This window comes from Camellia sinensis, chromosome 12 (assembly GCF_055761805.1).
Source record: "Camellia sinensis isolate YWXY chromosome 12, ASM5576180v1, whole genome shotgun sequence".
NCBI classification, from domain to species: domain Eukaryota; kingdom Viridiplantae; phylum Streptophyta; class Magnoliopsida; order Ericales; family Theaceae; genus Camellia; species Camellia sinensis.
The window spans coordinates 124390058-124417971 of NC_138972.1; the positions used below are offsets into that span (position 1 = coordinate 124390058).

Consider the following 27914-nt stretch of genomic DNA (forward strand, 5'->3'; position numbering starts at 1 on the left):
AGAATACCGAAAGCTCCTGCTATCTCTCTGGCCAAGGCACCCATAGCCTGCTGACCTACTGGCTCAGCCACATTGGCCTGCCCAACTCCCTCCTGCACTGTCGGAATCTCACTCGGTAACGGTACTTCCTGCCTCGCAGGTCTACCACGCCTAGCACCTCTTCCTCGTCCTGACATCCTAATAAAGGCAACACAGAACGTTAGCACATTCATAAATGTGCCGAAACTAAGCACTCACGTCCTAATGCATGGACAACTGTAATTCACTCCACATAAGCACATAAACACATAAGCACTTACGAATTTCATTTCCGGATAATGATAGTCCCGAGGCGTTACTAGAGTTCCGGTTAGAAACAGCATTGATCAAGTGCTTTTCCAACAAGACTCCCAGACACCCAAGGATCCAATCAACATCCTAGAAACTAAATCCCATACCCACATAGTCACATAAGCATGTTATCAATTAAGCACATAGCATATGATACTACATCTAAGTCTCTATCAAGCGAGACAAACCCATTGTGATACTAATCACTTCCCACGTACCCAAAGTATTCGAACCCGGTATGCTCTGATACCAAGTTGTAACGCCCTCAAAATAATAACAATAAACCCGTCAGATAAGGCATGCATTTACATATAAACTAACCACATTCTTTTATTCATTAGAGTTCCATTACATAAGTATTACATGTTAACATCAAAACAAAATGCCTTACAGGCTTACAGCTTTCCAAGTTAACACTTGGTTACAACAAAAGAGTACTAACTCGTTTACACATTAAGCCCTAGGCTTGAAGTTACATGTATTACATCAAAAGTTAAGCGACAAAAGTATGTCCGCCTCTAGCCTCCAGCTATGTCCTTGGAGGTGGCATGCTTCCTGCACCTGAAAATGATATTCCCATATAGGGTGAGCCACAGCCCAGTAGAAATACACTAAACCAACCATGAACAATGACTAAAATATTAGCAATTGATGGATGGTCAACACTGATACATTCACATAAATTACACATTTATGTCATACAACTTATGAGTCTAAGTTACCTTTCATTATCCCTTTTTCAACAGATAAGCATGCTAGCTCTATCATCATTTCCACAGATATGTATAAAAACTATATCCCACATTCAGATAATCATATAAGCTATATCCACATTCTCAACAGATATGTATAACAACAATATCCACAGATAAGCATATAAGCTATATCCACATTCTACAACAGATATGTATATCAACACTATCCACAGATAAGCATATAAGCTATATCCACACTTCACAAAGACAAGCATATGAGCTCTATCTTCACTTTACTAGACAAGCATAAGAGCTGTATCTACGGAGTTCATCCCCTATCTTCTCCCAACACTATCCGGTTTAGAGGTACATCCCCTATCTTCCCCTAAACCGCGGAGTACATCCCCTATCTCCTCCTCTACACATATCGTATATAAACACATTGGTTCTATATACAATTACCCAATACATACAGTTAATGTATTCTATTAATCGTCAAGTTCCATGACACATTTCATTGATTAGTTTCAGTTTGCCTAAACATCATGCATTGTCTACAACAATCACGACTATCCTCCGCCGATAGCCCAAAGCAGTTATTTCTAAACAGAAAATAAATGCACAATGGATATTCAATCAACATTACATTTCCTCATTCTTCCCAATTAATTATCCCAATTAATTAAACAATGTAATTAGGTCAATTCCCATAATTAACATTTCAACCCTTAGGTCCCATTTTCATCAATGATTTAACATTCGTTCAATTTCTCTATGCCAAACATGCATCCAGGTTTATTATGAATAAAGCCCCAACTTTTGTAAAATTACACAAAAGCCCCAAACTTTCACAAAATTACCAAACCAAGCCCAACATCTCAAAATACCAAAATTTAAAGACAAAATCCATAGAGAGGAGTAGGATATCCCTACCTTGAAGTTTTAGCCAAAAAGGAGATGAAGACTCGAAGATCAACGTGCTCCAAATCCAAACTTTTTCAGATTAAATCGAAGCCCTCAACGCCCTCTATCTTTTTAACAAAAGCCCTAGGCTAGATTCACACCCTAGGGAGATCAAATCTTAGAGAGAGTGCAAGTTTAGAGAGAGAGAGTGTCGGATTTAGGTTTTGCTCAAAGAAAGGAACTGAAAAAGTGATGTTTAAGACGCTACTGTCCGCTGATATAAAACACGCTCGCTCGAGCGAAGGCTTGGTCGCTCGAGCGACCAGACACAGAAAACTCTCGCTCGAGCCAAGAAGTTCTCGATCGAGCGAAGAAAAACTCAGACCGCTCGAGCGAAGGAAGCTCGCTCGAGCCAAGAAAGACAGCTCTCAGGTCCAGAACCAGGTGCAACCGCTCGCTCGAGAGAGCCACTCTGGCTCGACCCACCAAACACGAACCCCACTCTCGCTCGAGCGACCAACTCCTCGCTCGAGCGAAGGTCCAAAATTCTGGGCAGCAACACTAGGCTCCCGAACACAACCAACCTGTAACAAACCTGTCTAACACATCCTATAACTCAAATATGAAGAAAAATGAATGTAAACACGATAATAACCAACTACCAACATCCACGGACACATGTCCGAATCACTGTACAACAAGGGTAAACCCGGGATCGCTATAGGCCATCCGTTCATAGACTGTCGATGGCAGAGATCTCTCAAACATGATGCTACATGGGCTTAGAGTCCCCTAGCATGGGAGGACTTTCCAAGAATGTCATCAAAACAAAGCTAATACTTGATACAAAACTAGGGATAATCATTCATGCTTGATCAAATACTTTTCAAAATGAAGCAAAGCTTTATCAAAACTTTATAACATAGCTTTATTAAAAATACCATTCACATAGCTCTTCAGACGTTGGGGTCAAGACAAGGGTCCAAGTCCTACAAACACATGGCAAAGTCTACTGAATGCACTTCAAGAAGACAAGAAAGGATGCTCAAAGATAGATATGAAATGCACTCTCAAGACAAGCCTTATATGAATGCGAATGATCCCGGCGTTTCTTTCAGAACTCGGTCAAGTCAAAGCAAAGCATGATGGAAGTTAAAACATTGTTTTTTTTTTCATCTCGGGAAAAACATGCTGGGTACCAATCAGGTCTTTGCCGAGGTCTCACACCTCTTGGCCAAGGTGTGGTTACCAAGGCTTCGGCGAACGGCTGTCTGCCGAGGTGTTCATGCAAGATAGACTAATGGTGCAAGTGATCATGCAAGGTAGGCCAAGATGAGATACGATGCTCGGCCTAAGTGGGAGATCTAGGCAAGAGTGGTCCCGGTGACCACACCTAGGAAAAGGTAAGGTCTGGAAATCTGGGTTTCCTTCCTTGAAGAACATGAAGAACATGAATGCTAAAATCATAACTTGTTATTACAAAATCTGGAATTTCATGCTATGAGTTCGAAAACATGGACCTTAGTACCCATACTTGAAGATTTTATGAAAACAAACACAAAAACATGGATCTTAATGCAATCTTTCGGATCAAAACAAGACTTTTCTTCAAGAACTCAAGAAACCATTTTCTCTTTCTAGAACCGAACTTCAAATCAATACATGGCTTATGAATCATGCTAGATCATGCAATGCAATCAGATCAACATATAAAATAACAAGAGTAGATCAAGAATCTAACCTTAAGACACGGATCTAACGGTTCAAGGTGTGAAGATCAAGCTTGGAAATCTATTTCTCTCTCAAGAACTTCTCTTCTTCTTCCTAGAGCTTCTCTCTCTCCAAAGACAAGGATATGACAAAATGATATATTTCTAACTCTGTCGGCTGACTTAACCCTCTGCTGGGACACGTGGCAACGGCTGATTGGATCTCCTAAAAAAGGTGACTGAATGACAAGACAAATGCATGACAAAGTGTGTATAACAAGCAAGACGACATGGGCACTCCAGCAGGTAATGATCTCGGCTAAGACAAGACTTCGACAAGTAAGGGAACAATGATCTCGGCCAGGAAGGATAACACTTGACCTAGCTGTGCCACACCTCGGCCTAGATGTGCCACACCTTGGTCTAGGTCATTCCAGTCTAGGAACAAGATCACTTAGGTGCAAGGATCAGAGATCTAGGATGCCTATATGATAACATCTCGGCCTAGATAATACACATCTCGGCCTTGGTGATGAACACCTCGGCCTAGATAATGACATCTCGGCCAATATGTCAGGGTGAGGGTGGAGGTCAACCAAAGTGGTTCCAAGATGGTCCTAGGTGTAAGAAGTTCAAAGGTGTAACCTCGGCTTAAGATGACCTCGGCTAAACTCACACCAAGCAAGGAACAAGGCATGCAAGCAACACTTAGGCAAATCACATAAGCACAAAACAAAACAGGGACCTTTACTTAGGCAAAACAAGTCAAAGTCTACAGATGCAAGCTTAACAAGATAAAACCATGCAAATGCACATGAACATGACTAAGATATGAATGTGGGTTATTACAGCGCTGCCCCTCGACCCCGCCGTGGCGCTGTCCCGAACCCGCCAAGGGGTGCTGCCCCCTGGACCCCTGCGAGCTAATCGGGCAGCTCGATCCTCGTCATAATCAGTGAAGTGGCAATCTTGAAAGCATTAACATCACAAACTTCTCTGCAAGGCACAATTCGGGTTGGATTTGCATCTAAAAACTCATAGCCTCACTGAAATAAAAAGTGCGAAAATAAGTACAACTGAAAGGAGTTTTGTCAAATGAGATTGCCAAGAATAAAAACCTAACACCCATGACAAATAGGACCTATAATAACAGACGGAATACAATTATCATGTGTAGGTTGGGACTTACAGCCGAAAATGCCTTAAATCTTAACTGAAAAAAGGCATTAAGGGGGCGAAACAGTGAAACAACCCCCGAACTACCATACCAATGTCACAGCCAGCTTCCTCATGACAAATAGGACCTGTGACAACAGACGGAATGTAATTCGGGCGCGTAGGTTGGGAATTAGAGCTGAAAACGCCTTACAGTCAACCGAAAAGGGGCGTTAATGGGGCGAAAATGCAAAAAAGCCCCCAAACCACCATATAGATGTCACAACCAGCTTCGTCATGACAAATAGGACCTTTGACAACAGACAGAATGTAATTAGCACGTGTAGGTTGGGAGTTAGAGTAAAAAACGCCATAAACTTAACCGAAAAAGGGTGTTAAGGGGGGCGAAAATGCAAAATAGCCTCTGAACCACCGTACGGATGTCACAACCAGCTTCCCCATGGAAAATAGGGCCTGTGACAACAGACAGAATGTAATTAGCATGTAGAGTTTGGGAGTTAGAGCTGAAAACACCATAAACTTAACCGAAAAGGGGCGTTAAGGGGGCGAAAATGCGAAATAGCTGCTGAACCACAATATGGATATCACAGCCAGCTTCTCCATGACAAATACGACCTGTGAAAATCGGCGAAATGTAATTAGCATGCACAGGTTGGGAGTTAGAGCCGAAAACGCGTTAAACTTAACCGAAAAGGGCGTTAGGTGGGTGAAAATGCAAAACGGCCCACGAACCACTCTACGGATGTCACAACCAACTTTCCCATGACAAAAAGGACTTGTGTTATGATTCTACATTGTTTGACTCCTATTTTTCAGGTGGCCTTTGTTTAATATATTTTTTTCCTATTTTTGTTTCACTCTGGGACAGTCTTCAATATTTTTGTAGTAAAAGAGAGCATGTTGTGCTTGGGTTTTTAACTTATTTTCCTTACTTCACCACAAGAAGCAATAGATTATTTGATCCATGACCTCCACCATTTCTCGATTTTTCCACAGCTTCTGCAAGTTTTGCCCCTTTGGCTACTTTAACTGTGGTTATGTAAAATTTCTTTTATCTTGAATGGAGGGACCCTCAGGGAGCAATTTTTGATTAGAGTCTTAGGCATTGTCAAGAAATTGAATTAGGGTGTTGTGTGTCTTTGTACTATTTGAGATGACCGAGTGGTTTTCTCAAACTGTTAAAATGATTGATGTTTATTTTCACCGCATACAAGATTCCAATGAATGGTCTCATCCTCATGATATTTATTTCTATAATCAATTTGTTGGTTGCATCATTGACTACATATTCTTATCAATACAGTTGACTCCATATTATTTGTCCATTTTGTGCCAAGTCTGCAAACCACCTTTGCTCTATGAGACTATGACAACTTTGGCGATGGAAAAAACTTTAAAAAATAAAAATAATGAAAGAAAAGGAAAGGGAAGATAAAATAACGCAATATTGGTTTAGTCCTTTTAGAAATTCATGTTGTATTTGATCATTAGTTTTGCCAAAAGGTATTTTCATTACTATGGACAATTACTACATCAGCAAAATATGCTACAGGATTATGTGAGGATAGGTTATATCACTGAGCTTTGATTTGTTGCTTCCTGATCTTGTTGTAGGTGTTCGCCTTCTGTTTTTGTAATTAAAAATTCTTTGTTAAAGGCATATGTGCCATTGTGCTGCTGGTAAAATGCTTTGTATCTTGTCAAATTTTTTGTTTTTCCTTAATTGTAAAGAAATGCATGCCTATACTGAGTAGTTATAGATCACAAGGTGCATGTGTGAGTGACATGATAAACATGCTTGTTTCAGGAACTTATTATGTTGCAGTCATTGAGAATTGCACTGATTTTGTTGGTCGTGTCGTGGTTGTGGATGTTGGTGCTGGTAGTGGTATTTTGTCATTATTTGCCACTTTGGTTGTCTAAGTTTTATCTGTGTTTGCGCATGAAAATATACTGACATAATAGATTTATCTTTGTCTGTTGGTCTTCTAGAATTTTGTCCCAACTTCACCCTCTCCTTTTCTCTGCCTCACTTTTTTTCTCATATCAGGTTGGTGCTAAACATGTTTATGCAGTGGAAGAATCTGAAATGGCAGCATATGCTTGCAAACTCACTGTAGTCACAACCATAGATCACCTTTCGACGAAGCTTTGGTTTGAATCAATCCTTCCTCATCTGCTACAGGTACAAGCTGAACCATTCAATTCTTAATTGTGTATTTTGTGTGCTGCGAAAATGATGAACTTGCTTGATTTCAGTTCTAAATTCGAATTATTATTATTATTTTCTATCATATGAGATTGGAGCATGTGTGGATTTTAGCTTGTCGTATTTTGGTGAATTTCAGATGTGCTTTGTAGAAGACTATAGTATTTGATCCAAGCATTGGTTTTTCTATGCTGCGAAAATGAAGAATGTGTATTTTCTAAATCCAAATTTTTGTCATCTCTTATGTAATTTGTGAAAGAACAGCTTCTACTGATAGAAAACTAGGAAGCAGAGAAGAATAAGAAAGATAGAAAAATGAAGAACTAGATTTTATTACTAATTTCTTGAGAGAGAAAACAATACAACTCAGGTTTTATATATTTTGAGCCATATTGTGTTGATTTTGTGGAAACATATACAGCTGGATCCTGCTGGTTTTAAGAAAAAGATCTAAATAATATGAGAAGAAAAATTCTCAAACTAATTGTTACCTGAAATTGAGAAATGTAGAACCCATCTCCAAATTTTTTGGTGAAGAATTCAGTTGGTTTCATAGGGGAATTTGGTCTATAAGGAACACTGAAGTTAACAAGAGCTTCGACTCTTCTGAATAAGCAAAGGTACCAAGCAACTTGTATAGCGATCCCGGTTGTCCCTCTACTGTTTTGTTGTATTCCGGACTCGGTTCCGTGAAGTTGGTGGTTGTGTACCTTGTTGTTATCCTTTGATTCCACCAGTGTAAGTTTTAGGATGTTTTGGGCAGGTGGATTGCAGGTTGGTTAAACCTTAGTCTCAAATCTAGTTGTCCAGGTTTTTGGTGTTACGCTCGAGCGGGTCATTCTGCGCTCGAGCGGAGTTTGGTTTTTGGTTGTCCGCTCGAGCGAGTCTTTTTGCGCTCGAGTGGGGTTTACACACTTTCAGTATTTCGTGACCCTGCAAAACTTCTGCAGGTGTGTTTTCTACGCTCGAGCGGGTTTCTTGCGCTCGAGCGGGATTGTTGGCACTCGAGCGGGTAGTTCTTTTCCTGAAAAGTTTTGGGAGATGAAAATCTACGCTCGAGCGGACTGGCTTTTCACGCTCGAGCGGATGTGTTTTGCTTTTGTTTCTTGGCGCTCGAGCGGTCATATATGCGCTCAAGTGGGACCAGATATTTGTGCTTTACGCTCGAGCGCTCTATTCTACGCTCGAGCGGGTCATGCGTATATGAGTTATCTGCTGGGTGATTTTAAATCACTTTTTGCTTTTCATTCTCTCTCCTACTTTTTCTAAAACCCATTTTTGAGAGCCCCTCTCTCTAGAAACTCCCTTCTCTCTAGGGTTTGATCTAGTTGGAGTGTCCTCCTTCTCTTCGGCCTTTGTAAAAGTTGTGTTGATCGTCGAGGGCGTCGTTTTGATCCGAAAATCTTGGTCTTTGGAGCACTTTGGTTTTGGTCTCTTCTCCATCCAAGCTCTAACTTCGAGGTAGGGATATCCTACTCCTCTTTATGAGCTTTGTCTTTAAATTTTTACATTTCGATATGTTGGGGGTTGTTGGGTAATTTTGAGAGAGTTTGGGCCTTTGTGTAATTTTACAAAAGTTGAGGTTTTTATTTATATAAAACCTAAATGCATGTTTGGCATGAAGGAATGAAATTAATGTTGAAACATTGATGAAAAAGGAACCGTAGGGGTTGAAATGTTAATTATGGAAAATGCCCTAATTACATTGATTGATTAATTTGTATAATTAATTGTTGGAAATAAGGGATTGAATTGAGAATATGGAAATTGGAAAGGGAAGGGATTAAAGGGTGTAGTTGGATCATTTATCACTCACCTAATTGAAATGTTGATTTAATATCCATTTTGTGCATTTATTTTCTGTTTAGAAATAACTGCTTTGGGCTATCGGTGGAGGATAGTCTTGATTGTTGTAGACAATGCATGATGATTAGGCAAACTAAAACTAATCGATTGAATGCGTCATAGAGTATGACGGTGGATAGAATACATTAATTTTATGTATTGATTGATTGTGTATAGAACCTTTGTGTTTATATGCATTGTGTGTAGAGGAGGAGATGGGGGATGTACTCCGCGGTTTAGGGGAAGATGAGGGATGAACCTCTAAACCGGATAGTGTTGGGAGGAGATGGGGGATGAACTCCGTAGATACAGCTCATATGCTTGTCTAGAGAAGTGAAGATACAGCTCATAGGCTTATCTTTGAGAAGTGTAGATACAACTCATATGCTTGTCTAGTGAAGTGTGGATACAGCTAATATGCTTATCTGTTGATGTGTAATATGTTTATCTGTTAATGTGTTGATATAGCTAATATGCTTATCTATCAAATAAAGATGGAGAATGAAAAGTGACATAGACTTGTATGTTATGAAATTGTGATGTGATATATGCGGATGTATCAGTGTTGGCCATCTATCAATTGCTAATCTTTTAGTCATTGTTCATAGTTGGTTTAGTATATTTCTGCTGGGCTGTGGCTCACCCTATATGGGAACATTATTTTCAGGTACAGGTAGCATTCCACCTCCAAGGACATAGCTTGGGAGGCTAGAGGCGGACAGGCTTTTGTTGTCTTATTTCCTTTTGATGTATTACATGTAAATCCAAGCCAAGGGCTTAATGTGTAATTGAGTTAGTACTCTTTTTTTTGTAACCAAGTGTTAACTTGGAAAGCTGTAAGCCCGTAGGGCATTTGTTTTTGTTGTTAACATGTAATACTTTTGTAAAGAAATACTCTGATGAATTGATGAATGTGGATCTTATATATATATAAATGCATGTTTATATTGATGGGTTTAATGTTATTATTTTGAGGGCGTTACAACTTGAGCACCCCAGTCATGTCCTATCACAAATGCCTATATAATAGCACAACAACACTCTGTTACATAAACTTCATATCCCAAATGATTTGCTTGTAGCACTGAACTGAATGTGAACTATATGACAACTAATCTAGATTTTTATGCCTTTAGTTGAACTATGGGGTATGATTGTAGTACCCAATTTTGCATGGTGATAGAACTAGGGTCAGACTTCTCTATAATTACTTGACCACGTGCTGTGAAAATTACATTTTCTCTTACAAGTTACAAGTTCGTGGTAGATTGGATGATCACATAGATTGGACTGGATGATTCTGTGATTTTAAAAAAGTTGAACTCTAAAACTATTTCTTGTTCCAATTGGCCTGATTTGGTTTGAGTTGAAATAGTCTTTTTTTTTTTTTTGGAGGAGGCGGAGATTACTAAAAAATCCTTTGTCAAAACTCACATCATAGTATCAAAAGAAATTTATGGGAAAACATGAAGATATCATTATTATTTTACTTTTTGAATTCTGTGCCAAAACATTTATTGTAACTTGTAAGTTAGAGTTTGTGAGAAAAATAATTTAAATAAATTAGTTATTCTGAAATTAGCAAATGGATACTTTGCTTAATTTAAACAAAGGTCTCATCTTGATTTTAGTTACATGAAACATTTTTATTCTTGGATGAAACATCATATTTGTGTTACTATTAGTTTATGATTTTGTGCCACTCAACCCCCATAAGCCTATTAGATTACTGTATATGCATTTATCCTTGTGACATTTCCTAGATGATACCTTGAATTTAGTATTGCGTCATAGGCGCTTCAAGAATTACAAGCAAATTGAATAGATTATTGCGTCATAGGCGTTATTAGTTTTTTTTTTTTTTTCTGTCACTTAGCTTTTTGACCTTAGGCTTTTTCACTAGATAACTAGTTCATGCAAGCTTTTGGTGGCTTCACTAGGTGTAGTTTGGGTTCTTGTGTTGCTATGTATTAAAAATAAAAATAAAAACTTACATTTTGTGGTTCTATTATAGGACTAATTTGTTAGGGAAAGTCAAAGTTAATATTTAGAATACCCCTTAAGACATGATAGTTTATTAATAATTCTACCAGAATGCTTGAGGATTTTTTAATTTTAAATTTTTGCTAGGTAATGTAATGGGAACAACAGTTAAACCATATTTTGGGGAGTACTATTGACCAGTGGCTCCTTCACCAACCCTTTAGACAATATTGTATCTTGTGCACACACATGTAACACCCGCTAGGCAGAGTTGGTACTTTTGGTTTTGGGCGGGATTCTCTTTCTTTTTTTATTTCTTATGCGATCTAACTGATTCCATTGTGACAAGCCATGGAACTTTAGTTTGGTTATTGATGGATGCCATTTTCACATGCCATTTTGATATATATATAAGTTTGAGTCATTGAATGCTTTTAGGTTCCATTCCTTTCTTCCCATATTTTTGTGAGGCTACACAAGGCTGAGAGCTGGAGAATGTAATGATTTAAACCATTTTAAGATGTTATAATTGATAATCAATGGGCTTCCAAATAGCGACTTCAATTATGGAAAGTAGCAATGCCATTGTACATGATAAATAGTGTGCATAAATTGGTTTCTTTAGGATTGAAACTTTTTTAAGGTTGCATTTCATTTTATTTCTGCGTTTCATTTTTTGGAAAGAGAAGAATATTAACATGTTGAAAAATCCAAATGCTATTTGATACAGATTAGGGGAACAATTAGAGAGAGGAGTTGAATAGATTACTTGTAGGTTGCGAAAAGAAAAGCTATTTGATCCAAATGCTATTTTAAATTTTTTCTAGGTAATGTAATGCCCAATTTTCACTCTCATTTTTCCTTTCTTGCCCAATTTCAAATTGTACTATTTTATTGTCATATTCATGAGATCCTGAGTATCCTAGATTGCTTTTTCTCAACTGGGTTTTTTCCCTTCTACATTTATTGCCCCCCACACACGTTCATTAGAGTATTTTTGTATAAGTCTTAATGATTACAGTGCATCTTATTGGATATTTTAATTTGAATTAGTGACTTGCTACATGCTTACCTTAAGTCTCAATTCAACTATTTGTGTACACCGTCTTCATTGTCGAGCACCTATTTTATGTCCATGCTGGTTCTCTGATTGAAAAGTAAAAAATTTCTGATATTCTATTTATATTTGTTTTACTTGGTTGTGATGCTCAAACTTACTTTGGAGCTTTAACTAATAGCTAATTAATTTCAAATCTTGTATCTCGGCTCTTGTTGCATATGAGTTTCTCTTTATATTTTGTTGGGCGCCTTTCTTTGGCAGTTAATGTCTCCAAGGGATCTCAATCTTCATTTTGTTGTAGGCAATTGACCACATCATTAATTTTGCTGCAAAATCAAATTACATGTATGCTAGCTAGATAAATGTACCTATTGTTTTTTGGGGACCAAATGGTGCTGCTGCTGGTGTAGGTGCCCAACACTCCTAAGTATGGTTCCTCAAGCTTCTTTTGCAAGTGATGGTTCTTTACTCGCTTGGTTGTTTTCTAAACAAATGACACGTTATTAAGCATCATTGCCTTTAGCCTTAAGGTAATATGAGAGATATATAGTAACTACATATCTCTAAACCACTATGTATAGATGATAATTGAAGAGTATTAAATTAGTGTCCAATTTGGACGGTTGCAAACAGTTGTATCAATAAGTTTCAACCTACCAGTTGTCAATAGGGAGAATATCAGATTTCTTTTTTTCCTTCTTCATTTTCACTCGGTATTTATTAGGTTTAAGGTTTGAGTACCTCCAAGTCTAATATTTGATTTACACAGCATCGTTTCTTGTTATGAACATGTTGAGTTTCTTCATTACTAATCTCAAATATGCTTTCAATGATAAAATTCTAAATCAGCGACACACATAACCATTTATGACATATATGGAATGTCTTGTAGTGTTTCGCAACGCAGTATGGCGCCTGCCCTGGTTTGAAAGTGCTGGCCCCATACTCATCTGAAGATGCTCGTGGATAGCTAAAAGCTACCATTAGAGACCTTGATCCTGTTGTTTTCCTTGAAAATGAGTTGTTGTGAGTACTCAGTGCAGCATTAAGTTGTAATATATCAACCTTATCTGTATATATCATTATTATTATCCAATGTGACTTTTGTGCTTCAGATATGGTGAGTCTTTCCCTATTTTGGCAGAAGTTCTTGATTCTAGTTTTTGCCTCCCAATAGGGAAAGCTAAGGTATTTTTCCTTAAGATTATGATAGTTTCTGTGGCTGCTTCTGTTGTGTTGTGTTATTTATTTTATCATGATTCACTATTGTTATTATTTAAAATTTATTACCTTCTGTCTCCTAGGTTGAGAGAGAAGGAAAGGATGTCATGATTATAACTTTTTCAAGGATGGTGGGCTAGGCTACTCAGGTTTGTCATGCGATCTTTGTCATTTAGATATATAACCTAACGTTGCTTGTTCCATGGGAGGACAGTGCTTTTGCACAAGAAGTGATCTTAAGTTAAGAAAATGAAGCTATTGTTTGAACTTGAAAAATTTCAGGAACATCTCTGTATTTGGTATGGTATGCTAACTAGTAATTAGCCTACATTCTACAAGGTATAGTGGTTTTGACTGTCACTACCACGCGGAATACAGAGTTTTAAGCCTTGAATTAGTCTCTATGATATTGTGACATTGCTTTTAGCTTTGTGGATGAAATTACTTTGAACTGCAGCTAAGCATTCTCATATTGTCACGCCCCCAAACCGCCCTAGTAGTTTGGTGCCGTGATGGCCAGAAATCCGAGATTTCCGAAGGCCGACTTACAAGATTCACACACAATCAGAGTATTTATATAGGGGGCTCACAAATGCGGAAGCAATAATTCAAGCTACAAGTGGTCCATAAGAGCAGTGCATAGGTCAAATGAAACGACATACATCTTTATAAAGTCTTACAACTTAAATACAATAAGGAAATGAGATACAAAACACATCCTGACCAAAAGGCTTCTCAAGCCGACATATACAAGTACAAATGAAAATAAGCCGAGAAGCATGATCTTCAAGATGGCACAAAAATGCTAATCCAAAACATGTCGGCAATGCACCCAAAAATACATCGGCATCACGTCTAGGCCTCAATGCCTTCTTGTTCATCACCTACATATATATAGAGAGGGTGAGCTTGGATACTCAGTGAATGATATTAGAAATAAAGGTTTTGCATGACTGATATCCAAGATTTCTTTCAAAACAATACATAGCATACTTTACAATCAAGAGGGAAATCAAGTTCATTGCCGGCCTATCAAGTTCTTGGATGTTATTACATCTACATATTACAAGTGCGATGACATATCAAGACAAGAGTGCAGTTGCATTATAGTCCCCTGCAGCTAAGGACTTTCAAGACAAGAGTGCAGTTGCATTATAGTCCCCTGCAGCTAAGGACTTTCAAGACAAGAGTGCAGTTGCATTATAGTCCCCTGCAGCTAAGGACTTTCAAGACAAGAGTGCAGTTGCATTATAGTCCCCTGCAGCTAAGGACTTTCAAGACATGTCATCAAAACAAGATAGTGTTTAATAAGCAAGTAGGGATAGTCATTCATGCTAAATCAAGTACTTTTCAAAACAAGGCAAGACGAGGTTTTATGAAAGCAAGTGTAACATAGCTTTATTAAAAATACCACTCACATAGTTTCTTCACACGTCGGGGTCGAGACAAGCCCAAGTCCTACAAACACAGGGCAAAGCCTATTGAATGCACCTTCAACAAGTTTCGTATGTACACAAATGGTTTCGGAAAACATGCTGGCACCAACCAGGTCTAGGCCGAGGTTCCACACCTCCTCGCCGAGGTGTGTTCCCGAGGGCCACATGCAAGGAAAAGAGATCGGGAAACTCTGGGTTCCCCTTTGTTGATGATCATGAAGAGCATGAATGTGGAAACATGAGAAATATGAATGTTCGATCATAATCTGCCATCAAAATCTGGGGTTTTCGTGCTATGAGTTTGAAAACATGGACCTGGGTACCCGTACTTGGAATTCTTGCGGAAACAAACACAAAAACATGATTCTTTATGCAAGCTTTCGGATCAAAACAAGACTTTTCTTGAAGAACACATGAATGTCATTTTCTCTTTCTAAAATCGAGCTTCAAAACGATGCATGGCTTACAAATCATTTCCAATCATGCAATGCAATAACATAAACATAAAGAACATCATGAGCAGATCAAGAATCTAACCTTAGAACGCGGATCTAACGGTCGGATTTCTGGGAATCAAGCTTGAAGATCTACTTCCTCACTCTAAAACTCTTTCTTCCTCCTAGAGCTTCTCTCTCTACAAGACAAGGTTATGACACCAAATGATAATTTTCTATACCCGGTTCTGGGGTTAACCCTCTGCTGAGACACGTGGCGGCGGCTGGTTGGGTTCTACCTGAAAAGGTGGCTGACAAACCAGACAAGGCATGGTGGAAAGGGTGTTCAACAAGCAAAGCGGTATGGGCTCTCTGACGAGGCAATGACATCGGCTAGCAAGGAACTTCGGCAACTAAAGTGACAATGACCTCGGCTAGGAAGGACAACACTTGCCTAAGCTGTGCCACATCTTGGCCTAGATGCGCCACACCTCGGCTTAGGTCATACCACTCCAGGACGAGATCATTAGGGTGCAAGGTGACATCTCGGCTAATGTGGTCAAGGCAAGGACGGAGGTCAACAAGGGGTTCCAAGATACTACCACTAGACTAAGGATGACCTCGGCTTGGAATAACATCGGCTAGCATAACTCAGGCAAGGCGTAACCTAAGTTTCACACCAAGGAAGGAACAAGACAAGCATACTACACTTAGACAAATCACAAGGCTTCAAAACAAGGCATGGATCACATTAACTCAAGCGAAACAAATCACAACACACACATGCAAACTTAACAAATCATAGTCACACAGATGCTCATGAACATGATGAGAACATAAAATGTGGGTTCCTACAGTCTACCCTCCTTAAGGAAGTTTGGTCCCCAAACTTAAGTTACCTTGTCCTACGAATAACTCCGGGTAACGGATTTTCATCTCCTCTTCCTTTTCCCATGTGGCCTCCTCGCCATAATGTTTCTCCCATTCGATTTTCACCATTGATATCGACTTGTTTCTCAACTGCCTCACTTGTCTGTCGATAATTCTCATCGGCTTCTCTTCGTAGCCCAAGTCTTCATTAACTACAACTCCGGAGTAATCTATTACATGCAGTGGGTCTCGGATGTATTTTCTCAGCATTGAGACATGGAACACACTGTGGACTTGGCTCAAATCCGGCGGCAAAGCGAGTCTGTAAGCAACGGTGTTAACTTTCTCCAGAATTTCAAACGGCCCAATGTATCGGGGTGCAAGTTTACCCTTCTTCCCAAATCTCGAAACTCCTGTCATCGGCGAGACCTTCAAAAACACATGATTCCCAATTTCAAATTCTAACTCCCTCCTTCTTTGGTCGGCATAACACTTCTGTCGACTCTGTGCAGTTTTAATCCTCTGTTGAATGAGTTTGATCTTTTCAGTTGTCACCTGAACCAACTCGGGGCCAATTAGGGCTTTGTCTCCTACTTCAGTCCAACATATCGGCGATCTGCACTCCCTTCCATACAAAGCTTCATACGGCGCCATGCCAATGCTGGCTTGATAACTGTTGTTGTACGCGAACTCTACTAATGGCAAATGCGATTCCCAACTTCCCCGGAAATCCAACACGCACAGTCTGAGCATGTCTTCGAGTGTCTGAATCGTCCTTTCTGTCTGTCCGTCGGTCTGGGGGTGAAAGGCTGTGCTAAATCTCAACTCTGTTCCCAAGGCTCCTTGTAGACTCTGCCAAAATCTAGAAACGAACTTCGGATCTCGGTCTGACACAACGGACATCGGCACACCATGAAGCCTAACGATCTCATTCATGTACAATTCGGCAAGTTGGTCGGCATTGAATGTAGTCTTGACATGCAGAAAGTGAGCTGACTTAGTAAACCTGTCGACTATAACCCAAATGGAATCCATACCTCTCTGCGTCCTCGGCAAACCAACTACGAAATCCATGGAGATGTGCTCCCATTTCCACTCAGGAATTGACAAGGGTTGAAGAAGTCCTGCCGGTCTCTGGTGTTCTGCCTTCACTTGCTGGCAATACAGACACTGAAATACAAACTCGGCTATCTCTCTTTTCATGTTTGGCCACCAAAAGGTCCGCTTTACGTCCTGATACATCTTGGTGCTCCCTGGATGAATGGCAAACTTGGAACTATGGGCCTCTTGTAAAATCTTCCTTTTTAACTCCGGTACGTCGGCCACGCACAATCTTCCTTTAAATAAGCACTTGATTCTCCATAGTGTATCCCGGCCTCGGCTTGATGACGAATTCATCAATTACCTTCTTGAGGAATTTATCCTCCCTCTGTCTGGTCTTCACTTCCTCCATGATGGTCGGTTCCACCGAAATCGCTGTCAGGCACGCCAAACTTCCAACTAACTTCCTGCTCAATGCGTCGGCTACGGAATTCGCCTTACCTGGGTGATACTGAATCTGTATGTCATAATCCTTCAGTAGCTCGAGCCATCTTCTCTGCCTCATATTTAACTCTTTCTGAGTGAACAGGTACTTCAGACTCTTGTGGTCGGTGAAAACTTGGCAAGATGTTCCATACAAGTAATGGCGCCATATCTTCAAAGCAAAAACCACGGCAGCTAGTTCCAGATCATGGGTGGGATAATTCTTTTCATTGGGCTTCAACTGACGAGACGCGTACGCTATGACTTTACCTTCTTGCATTAACACGCAACCCAAACCTTTATGTGAAGCATCACTGTAAATCTGAAATTCCTCATTAGCCGATGGTAGTACCAGAACTGGTGCTGTGACCAACCTCGTCTTCAGCTCCTGAAAAGCCGATTCTCTTTCATTGGTCCATTCATAAGCTGCTCCCTTCTTGGTTAGTTGTGTCAATGGCACTGCAATCCTCGAGAAATCCTTCACAAACTTTCTGTAATAACCTGCCAAACCCAGAAAACTACGAACCTCGGACACGTTAGTCGGCGTCGGCCAATTCACAATGGCTTCAATCTTACTGGGGTCAACTGATATACCGTCCTCATTAATCACATGTCCTAGAAATGAAATGCTGGAAAGCCAAAATTCGCATTTACTTAACTTGGCGTACAACTTCTTATCTCTCAAGGTCTGCAGGGCAAGTCTCAGATGATTCTCGTGCTCGCTCGCACTCCCGGAATAGATCAATATGTCATCGATAAAAATAATGACAAACTCATCTAGGTACGACTTAAAGACTCTGTTCATCAAGTCCATGAATGCTGCTGGGGCATTGGTTACTCCGAAGGGCATTACCAAAAATTCGTAGTGGCCATATCTTGTCCGAAAAGCAGTTTTCTCGATGTCCTCGGCTTTAACCTTCAACTGGTGGTAGCCTGACCTAAGGTCAATCTTGGAAAAGACTCGTGCTCCTCGTAGTTGATCAAGCAAATCGTCAATTCTAGGCAATGGGTACTTGTTCTTGATGGTCACCTTATTAAGTTCTCTGTAGTCAATGCAAAGACGAAGTGTGCCATCCTTTTTCTTAACAAATAGCACGGGTGCTCCCCACGGTGAAGTGCTCGGCCTAACAAATCCTTTGTCCAACAATTCTTGTAACTGCGATTTCAGTTCTCTAAGTTCGGCTGGGGCCATTCTGTAGGGTGTTTTGGAGATGGGTTGTGTTCCTGACAGGATGTCCACGGTAAACTCTATTTCCCTATCAACAAGGCGGCCAGGCAACTCATTCGGAAAGACATCAGGGAATTCCTCAACAACGGGTATGTCGGCTAACTCAACATTTCCATTCAAATCACTTAGTATACTGCATAAATAACCCTTACATCCTTTTTGGATCAACTTGTAGGCCTTCATGGATGAGATTAAGTAAGGTGGGGGTACTACTCCTTTACCTTGGAAAATGACCTCAGCTTGACTTGGGGTCTTCAATGTGACGCTCTTAGTAACACAATTAATGGATGCATGATTCGCTACTAACCAATCCATCCCCAATATGACATCGAAATGGGTCATGCTCAAAGGCATCAAATCGACTAACAACTCTACACCCTCAATCATAACAACACACGCCCTATAAATGGATGCAACAATCATGTTTCTCCCAGATGGAATAGACACAGATAATACATAATCAAGGGGTTCTAATTCCCTACCCAACTTCTCGGCGAATAAGGTGGATACAAATGAATACGTAGAACCCGAATCAATCAATACGTATGCATCTTGAGAACAAATTGAAATGGTACCTGATACCACTGCTTCAGCATTCTGGGCGTCTCCTGGCACCAATGCGAAAACTCGGCCCTGTCTCGCCTGTACTCCCCCGATGTTATTCTTCTGTGCAGAGCCCGAGGTGCTTCCATTCCTCTTCCTATCATCGGTCCTTGTTTTCGGGCAGTCCTTCACGCGATGGCCTATCTCGCCACACTCATAGCAAGCTCCTGTTGCCCAACGACAAACCCCGAAATGTAGCTTTCCACAACTCGCGCACATCGGCTTGGCGTTACCTTCCTGATTTGAGTTGCTGGAACTGTCGGTGCTCATTCTCTTCTTGGCATTGAACGGAACTCGGCGATTATCATAATTCTGCCTCTTCTTCTGACCCTCACTTGAACTCTGGTATCGGTTTAAATTAGCTTCAGCCAGGATGGCCTTGTCCAGTACTCCAGCGTATGTCGGCATATTGAGCATGTTGACCCTGTCTTGTATCGGTCCACGTAACCCACTTTCGAACTTTCTCGCTTTTCGGTATTCGTCGTCAACCATATGGGGCGCATATCTCGCTAACTCGGTAAAGGCACGGTCATACTCTGCCACTATCTTGTTCCCCTGTGTCAGATTCTGGAACTCCGTGGTCTTTTGGTCTCGGACGCGAAGGGGAAAATGTTTGTTGTAGAATAACTCCAGGAATCTGGCCCAAGTCAAACCCGGATTACTTTCTCGAACCATCATCCACCACCTGCGAGCGTCGTCGTCTAACGTGAACGCTGCCAGAGATACCTTCTGAGCGTCTGTACTGGGGAAAATTTCAAACAGCTTCTCCATTTCTAAAACCCACGCCTCGACTTTCATTGGTTCTATGCCTCCCTGGAATCTTGGCGGTTTCATTTTCTTGAACTCCCTGATCAGGGTTATCGTGTCGTTCCCATACAAAGCCTGTTGTAAAGGCACTTGTGGCACTGGAGGAGGTGGAGGCGGAGCTGCATATCGGCCATTGGTCTGCTCGGCCTGGGTAGAGGTGGTACCAGTATCCTGTGGCCTCGGTTGTCTCAGTTCACGAACCAAGCCTTCGACTAACCTTTCCAGTCTCTCCAACCTATCCTCGGAATGATCTCGGCCAACTGGAGGTCTACCTCTCCTCATGGCGCTGGGGTGTGGAGGATGTGACACTTAGAACAAAATGAACAAGTGAACGTGTATGCAAGAGAGTATGATCATGTTGATGTAACAAATTGTTCATGCCAAGACGATGCACACCTTTTCAAGTAGCAAGCAACATGATGCAATCCTAACATTCTTCTAAGGGACATCCTATGCTCTTTAGGACTCAAAGTGTGTGAATAACGTACTGTAAGGATCTTGTGCTCTGATACCATTCTGTCACGCCCCCAAACCGCCCCTAGTAGTTTGGTGCCGTGATGACCAGAAATCCGAGATTTCCGAAGGCCGACTTACAAGATTCACACACAATCAGAGTATTTATATAGGGGGCTCACAAATGCGGAAGCAATAATTCAAGCTACAAGTGGTCCATAAGAGCAGTGCATAGGTCAAATGAAATGACATACATCTTTATAAAGTCTTACAACTTAAATACAATAAGGAAATGAGATACAAAACACATCCTGACCAAAAGGCTTCTCAAGCCGACATATACAAGTACAAATGAAAATAAGCCGAGAAGCATGATCTTCAAGATGGCACAAAAATGCTAATCCAAAACATGTCGGCAATGCACCCAAAAATACATCGGCATCACGTCTAGGCCTCAATGCCTTCTTGTTCATCACCTACATATATATAGAGAGGGTGAGCTTGGATACTCAGTGAATGATATTAGAAATAAAGGTTTTGCATGACTGATATCCAAGATTTCTTTCAAAACAATACATAGCATACTTTACAATCAAGAGGGAAATCAAGTTCATTGCCGGCCTATCAAGTTCTTGGATGTTATTACATCTACATATTACAAGTGCGATGACATATCAAGACAAGAGTGCAGTTGCATTATAGTCCCCTGCAGCTAAGGACTTTCAAGACAAGAGTGCAGTTGCATTATAGTCCCCTGCAGCTAAGGACTTTCAAGACAAGAGTGCAGTTGCATTATAGTCCCCTGCAGCTAAGGACTTTCAAGACAAGAGTGCAGTTGCATTATAGTCCCCTGCAGCTAAGGACTTTCAAGACATGTCATCAAAACAAGATAGCGTTTAATAAGCAAGTAGGGATAGTCATTCATGCTAAATCAAGTACTTTTCAAAACAAGGCAAGACGAGGTTTTATGAAAGCAAGTGTAACATAGCTTTATTAAAAATACCACTCACATAGTTTCTTCACACGTCGGGGTCGAGACAAGCCCAAGTCCTACAAACACAGGGCAAAGCCTATTGAATGCACCTTCAACAAGTTTCGTATGTACACAAATGGTTTCGGAAAACATGCTGGCACCAACCAGGTCTAGGCCGAGGTTCCACACCTCCTCGCCGAGGTGTATTGCCGAGGGCCACATGCAAGGAAAAGAGATCGGGAAACTCTGGGTTCCCCTCTGTTGATGATCATGAAGAGCATGAATGTGGAAACATGAGAAATATGAATGTTCGATCATAATCTGCCATCAAAATTTGGGGTTTTCGTGCTATGAGTTTGAAAACATGGACCTAGGTACCCGTACTTGGAATTCTTGCGGAAACAAACACAAAAACATGATTCTTTATGCAAGCTTTCGGATCAAAACAAGACTTTTCTTGAAGAACACATGAATGTCATTTTCTCTTTCTAAAATCGAGCTTCAAAACGATGCATGGCTTACAAATCATTTCCAATCATGCAATGCAATAACATAAACATAAAGAACATCATGAGTAGATCAAGAATCTAACCTTAGAACGCGGATCTAACGGTCAGATTTCTGGGAATCAAGCTTGAAGATCTACTTCCTCACTCTAAAACTCTTTCTTCCTCCTAGAGCTTCTCTCTCTACAAGACAAGGTTATGACACCAAATGATAATTTTCTATACCCGGTTCTGGGGTTAACCCTCTGCTGAGACACGTGGCGGCGGCTGGTTGGGTTATACCTGAAAAGGTGGCTGACAAACCAGACAAGGCATGGTGGAAAGGGTGTTCAACAAGCAAAGCGGTATGGGCTCTCTGACGAGGCAATGACATCGGCTAGCAAGGAACTTCGGCAACTAAAGTGACAATGACCTCGGCTAGGAAGGACAACACTTGACTAAGCTGTGCCACATCTTGGCCTAGATGCGCCACACCTCGGCCTAGGTCATACCACTCCAGGACGAGATCACTAGGGTGCAAGGTGACATCTCGGCTAATGTGGTCAAGGCAAGGACGGAGGTCAACAAGGGGTTCCAAGATACTACCACTAGACTAAGGATGACCTCGGCTTGGAATAACATCGGCTAGCATAACTCAGGCAAGGCGTAACCTAAGTTTCACACCAAGGAAGGAACAAGACAAGCATACTACACTTAGACAAATCACAAGGCTTCAAAACAAGGCATGGATCACATTAACTCAAGCGAAACAAATCACAACACACACATGCAAACTTAACAAATCATAGTCACACAGATGCTCATGAACATGATGAGAACATAAAATGTGGGTTCCTACACATATAGTATTGCTGTAGTTCCTCAATAAACACTTTTGTATTCATCTTCGATGAGAACATTAGTGATTATTGTTGTTTGTTGACATTGCATATCTCTCAAATTCTCGTTTATATTGCCTTTGGTTACAGTTAGTAAATTTTGTGCCCCCCTTTTAAATGTAACTGTGTTCTGTGATGTTCAGGCAGCTGAGAGTCTTGCGAAGGAAGGGATCAGTGCTGAGGTATAAAATACATTAAATGAATATGGTAGTGTTGGTGTAAGACCTAAAATCATTCAAGTATCAGTTTTAAATATGGTAGTGTTGGTTTACTATTTAAACAGGTTATAAATCTTCGCTCAATTAGGCCACTGGATGGGGCCACAATCAATGCTTCAGTTCGGAATGCAAGTAGACTGGTGACAGTTGAGAAAGGGTGCCCTCAACATGGTGTTGGTGCTGAAATCTGGTGTGTATCTCTTCCCACGTGCTTTCCTCATGCAGAATTTGATTGTGATATATAATTTACTTGTACATAGATGGATATACATGTACATGCACACACACATGATATTGTTGTTTTGATTATGTGCTTGTTATTTTAAATAGTGCCTCAGTTATAGAGGAAAGCTTCATGTATCTTGATGCTCCGGTAGAGAAGATTGCTTATTTCTGAAAATTTAATTAGTGCATCACTTATTTCTATGCCATTGTTTTATAGAGTGGAAAAGCTTTTACTGCAAAGCGAATGCAAGTGCTTGAGCTTGTAGGCAAGGAGACCATGGATCTTCTTATTACAGAAACTGGTATTGAAGTTGATAAGAAGGGAACGCAAGCACAAGATGATGAGGATCAATTGTTTGAAGAAATGACATTTGATAGATGCTTCTACATATACGGAGGTCCAGAACAGTTGGAGATCACCTTTTTTATCTTCTTGGTTGAATGTCTTTCAATTCAATGCCATCTGGAATGATAGTTCTGGCTGAAGATTCTAAATTGCTATCATTTGCAGGAATTGGAGTCTTTGTCCAACCGCTATGCTTTGTTATTTAACCAAAGAAAAGCGAAGCAATTATCTGAATAGAAGTCCTTTTATGGTGGAAACCTAAAATAGGTGCAACTAATTTTCAGTTCAAGTTCTGAAATCGATGGAAGTGCCACAGCATCAGAAAATGGAAAGAAAATAGAGACTGGAGTTGAGGGGAGTGCTGATGAGATGAAGAATCTACACAACTCAAGTGTCAAAAAGGCTGTTGAAATGGCTGCGGGGTAATCTTGCCTCAAACAATCTATTTCAGTTTTCAACTCTATTAATGCTATTAAGTAGGTATAGCATGTGTTGTCTGATTCCAATTGCAGATCCAAGCCAGATCTATTCCGCCACTTTTGGAAGGCAAAGATATTCTTGGAGCTGCAAGGACAGGTTCTGGAAAGACCCTTGCTTTTCTGATACCTGCTGTGGAGAAGTTACATCAAATCCGAACAAGGGTAATTGTCATCTGCCCAACTAGGGAACTTGCCATACAGGTAAATATTCTAGTTTTTATTTTATTTTTATTTTTTAACTTATCGATATCAATCTTTTCCCAAGATAGACTGTGATGTGATTCCAATTATTAATCCTACACTCTAATCCTCTCAATTACAACTCGTTTTGTGATATATGTACTTTCTAAACAAGCAAATTGAAATGACAAAATCATTATAGAATAAGGCCATCCCTATTGTATCCTTTTTTCTGCAAAGATAATAAATCTAGAAGGTAAATATTGATTATAGAAGTATTTTTCCTTTATCATTTCAACTCTTCTCAATCTTAGAGTGTGCGTTAGATCATCTTCTAAGCTCTTCTGAAGAATTTTTTTTCATCATTTTCTACTAATTTTGGAAATCGTGTTTTACCTTCCATTGATTTAATTTCATTTCATGGTTTGAATCGTTAAGAAAAGAAAGATAATCCACTTCATCTTTTCTAATAACACTTCTTTTGTTTTGGGGGTCTTGTTGCTTTCTATCTATACCCATCTTCCAAATTAGCTGCATTCAATTATAATGGACTGTCATTTTTCTAGGTAATGACCTGGACTAATCTTCCAATGAAATGATGCAAACACATGCAGTGGCAAAGGACCTTCTTAATCATCATTCACAGACTTTATATATTCTGAGCCATATTGTGTTGATTTTGTGGAAAACATATATAGAGAAGAATAAGAAAGATAGAAAAATGAAGAACTAGATTTTATTACTAAGAGAAAACAATACAACTCAGGTTTTGTATATTCTAAGCCATATTGTGTTGATTTTGTGGAAACATATATAGCTGGATCCTGTTGGTTTTAAGAAAAATATCTAAATAATATGAGAAGAAAAATTCTCAGACTGATTGTTACCTGAAATTGAGAAATGTAGAACCCATCTCCAAATTTTTTGGTGAAGCATTCAGTTGGTTTCATAGGGGAAGTTAGTCTGTAAGGAACACTCAAGTTAACAAGAGCTTTGACTCTCTCTGGTCTGAATAAGCAAAGGTACCAAGCAACTTGAGCACCCCAGTCATGTCCTACCACAAATGCCTATATAAGAGCACAACAACACTCTGTCACATAAACTTCATATCCCAAATGATGTGCTTGTAGCACTGAGCTGAATGTGAACTATATGATAACTAATCTAGATTTTTATGCCTTTAGTTGAACTATGGGGTATGATTGTAGTACCCAATTTTGCATGGTGATAGAACTAGGGTCAGACTTCTCTGTAATTACTTGACCCCTTGCTGTGAAAATTACGTTTTCTCTTACAAGTTACAAGTCCGTGGTAGATTGGATGATCACATAGATTGGACTGGATGATTCTGTGATTTAAAAAAAGTTGAACTCTCAAACTATTTCTTGTTCCAATTGGCCTGATTTGGTTTGAGTTAAAATAGTCTTTTTTTTTTTTTTTTTTGGGGGGGGGGGGAAAGAAGCAGAGCTTACTAAAAAAATCATTTGTCAAACCTCGCCTCATAGTATCAAAAGAAATTTATGGGAAAACATGAAGATATCATTATTATTTTACTTTTTCAATTCTATGCCAGAACATTTATTGTAACTTGTAAGTTAGAGTTTGTGCGAAAAATAACTTAAATAAATTAGTTATTCTGAAATTACCAAATGGATTACAAGCAAATTGAATAGATTATTACGTCATAGGCGTTATTAGTTTTTTTTTTCTGTCACTTTGCTTTTTGACCTTAGGCTTTTTCACTAGATAACTAGTTCATGCAAGCTTTTGTTGGCTCCACTAGGTGTAGTTTGGGTTCTTGTGTTGCTGTGTATTAAAAATAAAAATAAAAACTTACATTTTGTGGTTCTATTATATGACTAATTTGTTAGGGAAAGTCAAAGTTAATATTTAGAATACCCTTCAAGACATGATAGTTTATTGATAATTCTACCAGAATGCTTGAGGATTTTTTAATTTTAAATTTTTGCTAGGTAATGTAATGGGAACAACAGTTAGACCATATTTTTTGGGAGTACTATTGACCAATGGCTCCTTCACCAACCCTTTAGACCATATTGTATCTTGTGCACACACATGTAACACCCGCTAGGCAGAGTTGGTACTTTTGGTTTTGGGTGGGATTCTCTTGCTTTTTTTATTTCTTATGCGATCTAACTGATTCCATTGTGACAAGCCATGGAACTTTAGTTTGGTTATTGATGGATGCCATTTTCACATGCCATTTTGATATATATAAGTTTGAGTCATTGAATGCTTTTAGGTTCCATTCCTTTCTTCCCATATTTTTGTGAGGCTACACAAGGTTAAGAGCTGGAGAATGTAATGATTTAAACCATTTTAAGATGTTATAATCTATAATCAATGGGCTTCCAAATAGCGACTTCAATTATGGAAAGTAGCAGTGTCATTGTGCATGATAAATAGTGTGCATAAATTGGTTTCTTTAGGATTGAAATTTTTAAAGGTTGAATTTCATTTTATTTCTGCGTTTCATTTTCTGGAAAGAGAAGAATATTAGCATGTTGAAAAATCCAAATGCTATTTGATACAGATTAGGGGAACAATTACAGAGAGGAGTTGAATAGATTACTTGTAGGTTGCGAAAAGAATAGCTATTTGATCCAAATGCTATTTTAAATTTTTGCTAGGTAATGTAATGCCCAATTTTCACTCTCATTTTTACTTTCTTGCCCAATTTCAAATTGTACTATTTTATTGTCATATTCATGAGATCCTGAGTATCCTAGATTGCTTTTTCTCAACTGGGTTTTTTCCCTTCTACATTTATTGGCCCACACACAGATGTTCATTAGAGTATTTTTGTATAAGTACTGCTTTATATGTATTTGTAATTGTGTATGCTTTTTTTTTTCCTTCTACATTTATTGGCCAGCGTACACTTGTTAATTAGAGTATATTTGTATAAGTACTTCTTTATATGTATTTGTAATTGAGTATGTTTTTTTTATTCAGATTAGATTGAGTGTAGAAGTTCCACCAGCTGTTTGTGAGGATTGTTACAAAAGGGTCATGAATGAGTTAATGAAGCAATCAAAGGTACTGTTGTGTTACCATCTAGTTTTTGCTTCTATATGGTATGATGTGATGGTTAGACTCACAAATTTTCCTTACTGAACATTTTACATACAAGCAGGTCCAACAGTTTCATGGTATTGTAAATTATATGGCCAATTTTCTTTCTAATATGTCCAAATATAGGAGTCCTTTGCAGCCCAATTAAGGAAGAATGCTTCCTAATGTGCTCTTTGTACCCATTTTTGTTTTGGCATCGAAGTTAATCAACTAATATATTGAGGGTGAATTAGTAAACCATGTGTTAATATGTTTTGCCCTTGTGTTTGGAGGGTGTGGTCTGAACATGTCTATTGATCACTGCTTGGGTGTATTTTTGATGATTGTCCCCTACTGTATTTGAACTATCACCTTTTTGTGATTGTAATTATGCAGCCTCATTTGTTGAAAAATGGTTATTGTAGGCTCAAGTATATAAGTAACAAGGAAGGACTAAAGGCAAGTTCCATTGCACTTACTACACTTGCAGAGTGTACCGGTGAGTAATAGCTCCTCCACAAAGGCATATCAACCGTGTGAAAAAAAAA

At 39.5% G+C, this 27914-nt stretch overlaps 1 protein-coding gene and 2 pseudogenes across 2 annotated transcripts in view; 2 read left to right on the forward strand and 1 right to left on the reverse strand.

The window, feature by feature from the left end:
• The window catches only part of ROC4 (rotamase CYP 4), a 258310-nt gene that overhangs the window by 107269 nt on the left and 123127 nt on the right, over positions 1 to 27914 (forward strand). The gene's annotated exons all lie outside the window — the stretch shown is intronic.
• The window catches only part of LOC114266577 (protein ABC transporter 1, mitochondrial pseudogene), a 156485-nt pseudogene that overhangs the window by 17536 nt on the left and 111035 nt on the right, over positions 1 to 27914 (reverse strand). The window lies entirely within an intron of this gene.
• LOC114324001 (pyruvate dehydrogenase E1 component subunit beta-1, mitochondrial-like) lies at positions 6599 to 23458 on the forward strand (annotated as a pseudogene).